This window comes from Python bivittatus, unplaced genomic scaffold, assembly GCF_059951505.1.
Source record: "Python bivittatus isolate LINGU-HERP-01145 unplaced genomic scaffold, Pbiv_v1 ctg000680_np1212, whole genome shotgun sequence".
Classification (NCBI taxonomy): Eukaryota; Metazoa; Chordata; class Lepidosauria; order Squamata; family Pythonidae; genus Python; species Python bivittatus.
The window spans coordinates 1,281,594-1,291,588 of NW_028277095.1; the positions used below are offsets into that span (position 1 = coordinate 1,281,594).

General features: G+C 38.9%; 1 protein-coding gene across 2 annotated transcripts in view; it reads right to left on the minus strand.

Annotated features, from left to right (window-relative positions):
• DPYSL2 (dihydropyrimidinase like 2) overlaps nucleotides 1–9,995 on the minus strand; it is a 100,643-nt gene that overhangs the window by 87,534 nt on the left and 3,114 nt on the right. For both annotated transcript variants that reach the window (XM_088152140.1, XM_088152139.1), the window contains exon 2: nucleotides 9,562–9,614. The gene's annotated coding sequence lies outside the window, so the exon portion shown is untranslated. The remainder of the gene's footprint in view (nucleotides 1–9,561; nucleotides 9,615–9,995) is intronic.

The window sequence follows — 9,995 nt, forward strand, 5'->3', positions numbered from 1 at the left end:
GGCATGGCTAACGACAAAAAAAAAGGGGGGGAGTTAAAGTTCAGCATTTTTGGAGGGCACCTGATGGGTGACCACTGTACAAGTTTTCAAACAGAGATTTTCCAAGTGTTATTTAAGATGCTGAGGGCCAAAGCTGGGTCTTCTAACACGCAAAGCAGATGCTCTGCACTAAGATACCATCTTTCCCAATGTTTAGACCTTATGGTGAGTTAGCCGATTGGACTGTCTAACTTAGTATGATTGATATGACTAGCAGTGTCTTCTCCGTTATACCTGGACAGGCCAAACATAGCTTCTACATGGAAAAACACAGGCTGTATGACTAAGCTGCAACCCTAATACCTAAAAAAAGCCCTAAATCTTCCACCCAAAGCCCAGCTTTTCAAAAATCACTTGGCTCTACGATCAGAATCACATTTCCAGAATGTCTAAGGATTTATGCTGAATAATTCAGTATGGAGTATGCACACCACTCTGGAAATGAGTTATGTGCAATTAATGGCATTTTGTAATGCCTGGTCTACCTTCAGATTTTATCCAAGCAGCCCTGGATGAAAGGGAGGCAAAGAAGATTGATAATGTGGTACAGAGTGAAGCCATCACTGCTTAATACTAAGAAGGTACATTATGAACGACCTTTGGGCTGGTTTATGATGCTGATGGCAAAAATAAGCAACTTTACTGCATATTCTGACTTTTTATTCTGACTTGCAATGTTTATATTTCTTTATGTTTAGGATTCCTTAAACTACTTCAGCATCCTTTGCAGTAATCAGAACTTTTTAAACTGGTAAATAGATTTTTCTTTCTTTCTTTCTTTCTTTCTTTCTTTCTTTCTTTCTTTCATTCATTCATTCATTCATTCATTCATTCATTCATTCGACTTAGATATATCCTACTTTTTCACCAGGAACTCAAGTTAGTACATCAAGTATTATATTACCACCCCAGCTCTAGTTTGGGCTAGGAGACAGTGATTGACCCAAAGCCATCAGTGATCTTCCTAGGTCTAAGGATGAACTTGAACCTGGATCTCCCTCCTACAAATCCAACACCTTGATCTCTATGCTACAGTGAGAAATGCGAAGGGCAGCTTCACATTTCTGGCATTTAATCTTGAAAAAGCTCTGTTTTTTATTTATTTACATTTCAAATTTGTCACTGCCCATCTCACTGCTGAGTGACTCTGGGGGGTTTACAGAAAAAACAGAATTGATTTTGTCTGAGATGCCTTGTTAAAAAGATGTTAGGGAGAGTTTCTCATTAACAGCTTCTAGGTTTTGGTGGGGGCGGGGAGAAATGCCGACAATTGTTTGAACTTCTGCCTGTGTAGCTTCACCTCCTTGCTATTGTTTCTGACCTTTTGCTTTCCTTGTCCCCCCGGGATTGATTTGCCCTACCACCCTCCAAGATGCAACCACAGCTTTTCCTTTTCGCTGTTCCTATCAATGTTCATTCACTTGGAGCTGGGCATATGAACAGAAAGTGACAGCAAGGAAATGACAGAGCAGGATCAGGCAGCCTCTGCAGCTTGGCAGTGCATCCCCCAGGCTGGGTTGTGATCCTTGGAAGATGCCTGTCAGCCCCACTTGGTTGACCAAACCATGAAGCCAACTCCACAGGACAGCTAAAACTACTTTTATTGCGATTGGCTATAACAACAGAATCTTGCATGTCTGATTGTGTTCCTCCTCCTCCTCCTCCTCCTCCTCCTCCTCCTCCTCCTCCTCCTCCAGTGAATTAGAGAGGTGTTGGTTTGAGCCCCTCCAAATGTTATCTGGAAGTTCTAAACTTAAAAAATATTTCAGCCCCTTTTGCTTAGGCAACAGCTTCTGCATATCTCTGTCAAGGTCATCTTCTTTACTCTCTACAATGCCTGATGATGTCAACCCTGTCACCAGCATTTAAAGTTGTTAGAACATCATTCATCTAGTTGATTTTCCTTCTCTGACCCTCTGGAAATTAAATTTTTCTCTCCCCCCCGCACTCCCCTACCACATTACAAAGTTATGTCTTGACTCCGCCACATCTCTTTCTTTCAGGAAGAGGTACAGCATTAAAAAAAAAAATGATACAATAACATCATATAATAACTTACTTTATAAAAACAACGGTAAAGTAAAACAAAAACAGCAACAAAATCAAAAACTAAAAGTTAGGATGCCAATCAAAACTCCAAGGGAAAGGATTTTTGATTATATGAACCCAACATGGAAAAGGCACTGAGTGCCTGAAAAGGAGCTCAAAGCTGCTATGTTGTACAACCTTAATGGAAATACTGAAATTCTCTTCCCCGTTGAAAGACATTTTGAAAGCCTCATCCTTTACCGACTGCCGAAATACATCTTCATATCATCAGGATGAACTAAGCCATGATAGTTTTTAAAAATGGCTTCTTGAAGAACCATTCAATAATGATTTCTTGAATGAGCAAGCATTGGCTGTATTCACACACTGCATTAAATCATAAACAATGGTTTTAAACCACGCTGTTTAGATGTACATAACACATGAAGCTACAACCAAGCTACACTGTGACATAGCCCAACATGTGCACTCAGACACAATTTTTATTATTCAGTAAGGCTGTTTAGAGCTTGGAAGGGACTCAACTTAACAAAAATCTGAATAAGTACCCCTCTGAATCAAAGCAGTGCTCCTTTTCAAAATGCCAGATCACAGTGGGAGCCTTACTTAGATCTATAGATGAACATGCAGAGGCTCCTTTGTTCAAGATAGAAGTGGCCCTAAAATTAAGCATTTCAGTTCAGGCAGAATGTCTGAATTTTCCAAATTAAGATGCTGCCTTGATTTGGACACTGCAATCGTCCAGAATGAAACCAGAGCTTGAGAAGGAGCGGAGTTGCTTCACACAGGGCTATTATTCAATTTCTCACCCAGCAATAAGAGCGTGGGAACTTCTCTTTATAGTCTTGATTCATGGGAGAGGATGTTAAAATACTCTGTGGAACTTTAGAAACCCCATGCTCCCCCCATAGAAGCATGAATTATTCCGCTACACAGCTTTCTCATCTCAGAGAATGCGCCCCAAAGGACCATCATTAAGATTTTTGGCTTGCTGCCCTCCTGCATTAAATATTAGCCCTGTGTGGCCTATCCACTGTTTTCATTGTTCACCATAGGAGGTCAACGCATTCTGCCAGTAATTACCCTCCCTTAAGAACACCATAGACATCTTTACGTAAATGAAGGAGCCGTTGCAGTGATCTATTGTTTCCAAAATCTTCCTCCTTTACAGTACTTATGGGAGAGACATCCATTTTGAGAAGCTGCCAAAAGGAAATGTACCATAGCTTTAAGAGATATTGGAATGATGTTTTTCTAACTGAGGGGTTTTCTTAGATATGAAATCTCTAACCATGCATCAGCTGCATCCTTAGAGCCTGATTTTGTTCAGATATTTGAATATTCAGTCACTGAGATAGAAATCCTCAGTGGAGGTAGAGCTCCATCTGCCTCTCTCAGAACAATCAATGCCCTGCCCAACATTTCTGCTGCATTTTCCTCTCTTATTGGCTTTCAGTTCGCTGAAGTAGAATTTGCTTTCAAAGAAAATAATTAGGGTGAAATTTTCAGGAACCGATTCGAGGCACAGATTTGAGCCCTTTTAGAGGCCTGCACGATCCTTTCCTTTCCTTTTCAGATGTACTAATTTTCCCAATTAATTATCCAATAATTAGTTATCCCAATTATATTATTTGGGATAATTAGTATATCCCACGACGACAGTAAGCATTTATCCAATTCCTGATTATACTGCATTTTGCTTTTTTCTTTGAGTCTTCTTGTTTTGACTACATCAGAGAGACCCAGATGCACTCAAAAGTTTAAACATCCATGGATGTCAAATCACGTTTCAATGAATCCTTAATTGAACAGAAGCTGACGCAACTATATACTTTTCAAAAATTGCATGCATATTTACTTTTTGTTCTGATTTAGATACAAGGGGGCCAAGGAGTCTATTTAAACCACCTGCCTTTCTCTATCTCATGCCATGCAGCCTCTCTGCCTTCCTCTACTTTAATAAAACCCCAACAGAACACATAGAGCAGTGTTGTCCAAACTTGGCCACTTCAAGATGAGTGGACTTCAACTCCCAGAATTCTCCAGCCAGCAATCAGAAACACAATCATACCAGATGGAATCTATATGAGGAATAGGAATCTATCTCGTACAGCATCGGGTCACATATCTATGAGATAGTATCTCAGATTCAGCTCTTCAGGATTGCAGAATTTTTTCCAGACCTCCCTGGAGACACCAGAAATTCAACTTGTGACCTTCTGCATATAAAATATGTGCTCTGCCAATAAGCTACATCTCCTCCCTAGCCTAAGTTAAATGTTTGCATTGAATTGGCCTATACTGTCTTATAATAGCTTTTTCAAATCAAACATGGTTTCACAATGTTTCTTACCTCTTCCCACAGCAACTCAAGTTCTCTTTTGTATAAGCTCAGTGAACTCTATATTGATGTCATATTCTGACTGTATGTCTTCTAGGTCAACTCTTGGTGGAACACCTACTCTAATTTTTTAACTTTAGCCCATATAGTTGACACAAATTATTCATGATTGATGATCACAGTCTGCACCTGGAAGTATCCTGGGTAAGTATGTTGCACTTCATCTTCTGTTTTCTATTGTGTAGTAGATTTACTTCCAACGTTGTCTAGCTGTAGAATCTGTTTTTATGTTGTTTGGAGTGTGTGTTGGCAATGAAGAAAGAATTCTCTTTGCAAAATGCATTTGGACTGCATTTGCCCAAAGATTTGCCAGAACTTCCTGTAGCTCCAAGATTCTCAATTTCTCCAACACTTGTGTTCCAACTATTCGTGTTAGATGTTGCACTTAGCAACTCATGCACCTTGCCCCAGAATTCCTCAGTGTCTTCCATCATCATATTTGTGGCATAGTACAGACTAGCATAACACTGATATGCTCTGGATAGCCAATAATTCTCAGATATTGTCTGTCTCACAGATCCTGTCATTTGTAATCTATGTCACATGTAAGCTGCATCTGCATAACCAATCTATCTCCTCTGCCTTTTCTCCCCCCCCCACCTCAAATCCTACATCAGTTTAGCCTCTGTGTATTGGATGAAGTGAGCTGCAATTCCCAAATTCTTCTGCCTTTTAATAAAATTTGGAAAACATGCTACCAGACTCCTGATTTTTCTGTCATGTATTGGGTGATAGCCAAGAACATACTTAGCAACATCACCATTCCATTCCACTCTATTCTTTGCATGGGCTCATGGCCTGAATATAATGTAATTTAAAGTGGCCCGTTCTGGTTCTCCTAAATTGACATATTCCTGAAACATTCAATTTAGTAACTTAATTTCCATTTTTACCATTTCAGCTTTTCTTGGGTTCGCTTCTCACATTCCAAGTTCTAACTCTGTGTCTTCATAAAACAAGGGACTCCTCTTTTAGGACCAGCAGGATCAGTGAACAGATGTCCATACAGCTTTGTTTTCACCACTTCATCAACTCCAGAGCTGCTTATGAAGACTAATATTCTTCATTAGTAGCTGAAGGTGCCATCATCTGATACCCAAAGTAATCTCTTGGCAACTAGACAGAACTGGTTTGCCACTGCCACCTTCTGGATTTGATTCTGGGGCTCCTTGTCCTAGATGGGTTTTCTCAAGCCACACCTGTCCTCACTCCTGTAATGAATTAATTTCACTCCTCCCCTTTCAATCTTAGCAGCAGAAGTAACACTACCAGGAGTTCACGCTCCTGTTGGCATTTGGTCTCAGGGTCATTGCTGCTACTGCAAACTCCCCTTCCATCAAGGTACTTAACTTCTGATTAACACAACCCAAATATAAGCCTCATTCCAATTAGAATTAAGATTTAGTCTTAACATATACATATATACGTTCATTCATACCCACTGCTATTACTTGGAAAAAGGACTGGGTTTCTTACCAAATCACTGATCTTTAAAGAGAAAGGCTGCCTTAGAATTGCTGAGAACAAAGTTAATGGAGATAGACTGCTCTTTTTCTTTCTAATCTTCCATTTGCGATGAAAGGAGGGGGCAAAAAAGCTTGTTTCCAATTCAGGGGCCCAGTATTCATGTGGGTGACTATATGAATTATAAACCTATGAGCCAATTCTAGCCACAAAGGAATTCATCATCTTCATCCTCAACCCAACACTCTTAAATAAAGGACGGAATGCAAATAATACTGTGAAGAACTATTGTATATTTAATAACTTTTTATAAAAATTTTGCCAGAGTTCTGTCCTAAGCAGGAAATAAATCCAAAGGCAGATGTTCAATAGGATTGTACAATTTTTTTTTATTGAAGAACTGAAAGTCCTGGTCCAGACCAGAGCCTCCTAGAGCAGCTGGGTAATCAGACCAGGAAACTGGCACAGCATAATCACAATTCAGTCTGAATATTACTCCTATTGGGCTTTGGCAACACCTTTAAGTGGTCCCTGGTCTCAGCACAGTAGTCTCCATGGAGCTCAGACACGAGCATACTGATTTACCTTTCAGCTGTCTCTTTCAAGAGAAGCCAAGAACAGCCCAGCTTTGACATATCTGGAGAATAAGTAAGGCCTGCGTGCATCAATCAGGCCACCATTATCCCAGCCAATTGTGGAGGTTTCCTTGATGAGAGAAACCCTCACGCCAGGAAATCCTGAGAGATTTTACATGGAAGGATTTCCCTCCTCAGCTCTGCTACAATCATGTTTCCTACTCCATGCCGGAATACAAATAATTCTTTATGCTCAAGGATCCAAGCAAACACACAGGCAGCCTCTGGGACATCTTGCTTCCTTGGGTGATTAATCCAGCCCCCCTCGTCTCCAATGCCTTTAAGACACATTGAGTGCATGTTTTAGCTCTTGCATCATGTCAGCTAAAAGTAGTGCTTCCTGTTCATCTTATCCACATTAACAAGAAAAGCAAGATTTACACACACACCCAAAATGCTTCTACCCCAATGGGGAATTTCCATCTACACTGTTCGATTTATACAAACACCAAATCAATTCCAAAGTGTCTGTCCCATTTCCCAATTACAGCTGGGCAAGGAACAGAAGTTTAATTCATTTATTCTTTTGTTTGCTGTACCTAATTTATTTCATTATTCGTATGTTTGACTCATATTTCTTCCATCATTTGTTGATTCGTTCTTACATCTGCCTTTGTCGAATTTTTAAAACAAGCCTGCTTTTAAATTTTGGCAGCTACACTTTAATTCAGGTCTGAAGAACGTATTATTTGGGGCATTTGGGTAACAATGACACAGCCGACACTGATGGGAATCATTTCACATTCAGAAGGCTTGGAAACATCCAACTTCTGGAGCATCCTGGACCAAAGTATATGGCTTTTGCTGGTTACTATAGTCTTCAAGAGTTGGAACACTGTCCTGTATTTGACATTCTGGGACTGACATCCACTGTGACTTCAGGCCTGACTTGTGTGTAAGGGATTCTTACATTCTTCTTGGATATATTTCCAGTATTTGCAATGTACCAAAACATCAAGAATTATGGACCTTTCACATAAGGGATTAATCTATACCTAATTAGCAGAAATGTATAGTATAGTTGATATGTTATTTGTTAATATCCAAATTAGTCATTTAAAAAAAAAAAGGTCAAGTTTTAGGAGTTATTTATGAGATAACCTTCAAGAAAATTTTTTAAAAGGGTCTGGTCAATCTTATCACAGAGTTAACAATTATAGTGTGTTAATTCACTCCCTAGAATCTAAGGTTTAGATGTTGGGAAACATCAATCTTTGAATGCAACTGCCAACAGAAATTATGATTAGACAGATGGTGCCTTTGTGCCTCCACATTTTGCACATTTCTTGAAGAGGTCTGTATCCCCCTTAAAGGTGAAGCCAGAAACAAGGGTGTCTCTAAGTATTGGTAACGGCAAAGAGAGAAGGAAACTAATGAAATTTGACAAATACATGTTTAGTATACTGCCCTTCGACTTTAGTAACTGCTGTCAAAATAATTGATGAAAAGGAAAGCACTCTGATTATCAAACCTCTAGAAATGGGAATATTATTATCGAATATTGTAGATTTGTACTACTGTATTATTAAGTTTTTGCATGAAAGCAAACTTTTTGTTTTTTGCCATAAAAATCTAGCCCTCCCCCCAGCACTGGGATGGCAAAGTTGGAGCCAAGGGTTTGCATAGATGGATGGATGGAGGAGGATGGATTGACCATTTTCTTTGTGTTTTTATCATTGTTGTTAGTCACTCAGAGTTATGTGCCACAAGGTGGGCAACCATATAAATCTTTTAAATAAATACAATCTTAAAGCCCATTTTGGAATTTCCACTGGGAGGCACTGAAAGAGAAAATTGAGCCTTGCAATGATTTTCCAAATCTATAGAAGTTTCCTTTTGAATGTTGGGGGTGTGGGCATAAAAAAGCATCAAATGTGATTTGTGGAAATTGACTGATAGTCCTGATAACTCTGTGAATTCCTCTAACTTCTTGATATAGTTAGCTGAATGGGAGGCATTCAAGTCAGAACCATATCATTTGCCAATACGTTTGAATGACGTTTTGTTGCCCAGTTTTATCCTATAAATCTGATACCTGGATCCAAGTGCTATCGCTTCTTCAGTTGAATAATAGAGGTGATAATGGACAGTCCTGCTTAGAACTTCTTAAAGTCATAAAAGAATCTAAGTCAAAACTACTGAAACTTATCTGAGCTTTAGTTGCTCCATAAATGTGATCAATCATCTTGCAAAAGCCAACCTCAAATTTAAATTTAATACTTTAATACTTCTTTTAAAAATTGTGGTTCCAGAGAATCAAAGGCTTTAAATACATCTAAGGAATGCATGGCTAGTGAAAATTATCATGGATTTGTGTCACTTAATTACTTGACAATATTTGTTAACCACAGTTCCACAAATAAAGCAAAAACAAAAATAAAAATCAAATCTGGTTATATTCTGCCACATACAACCATCCTTCTGTATTTGATCACAGCTGAAGAAAACTAGGATGACATATACAAACTTCAAAATTATGTACTACAGGATGTTCACTGAAGTGAAGAACAGATTTTGGAGATAGTTTCAAAACATACCTGCATCCACCTTACGTTGCAAATATTAAGATGCATATCTATCTCAAGGGAGACTTCTATAGTCTACTCCTTCGTTAGAACTAGCCTTAATATCTTACTCTGTAGCAGAATAATATGTTGGTATCATTCACCAGACTGACAGAATATTCACACCAAGGATGCTAACAAAATCAAGTAGAAGAACATTTTCTACTAGTAGTGTTCCTAATTATTAATGAACAGCCATTCCTTAAAACAGTAACTCCACTATGCAGAGATCTATTGTTTGAGATTCTTCCTCCCTTATCCCATTTTACATTCCAGGCTGCATCTTGCTTCTATATGGTTCCATTAGTTAAACTAAAGGCCAAGCATATATCCCACTTCAGACATATTAATTTTACAATTATTTTATTAGCTGCCTCTTCTAGCTCCAATAATAGGTGTTGGTTCTTACCTTTAAAGCCCCAAAGAGCTTATGGCTCCATAAACCCATCTGGAGAGTAAAATCTGCAAGAGAAACTCTTATGAATATGTGCCCACTTTCCGAGGCCAGCCTATATGTGAAGGAACACGCATTCCTATAACCAAATCTGCCCTTCTTGTTCTTCTGCTACAGCCTTTCTCTAAAAGTTCCTCCCGTGATGGTATGCCATTCACCTATAACCAAGGACCTTCTTGATAGTGATTTTCTAGTTATAGAAGTGGGAAGATTGGGAGCATGTTTTTCAAATAGGAGCCTCCCTTAACACCATCCTTAAAATTGACAGCTAACCCAACTACAGTCTGCAACATGAAGTAGGGATTAGGTAATCAAGGAAAAAGTCAAATTGGGAACACAATGATCTTCAAACAACTAACAGTCTTCAAATCCCAGCCTACACACAGTCT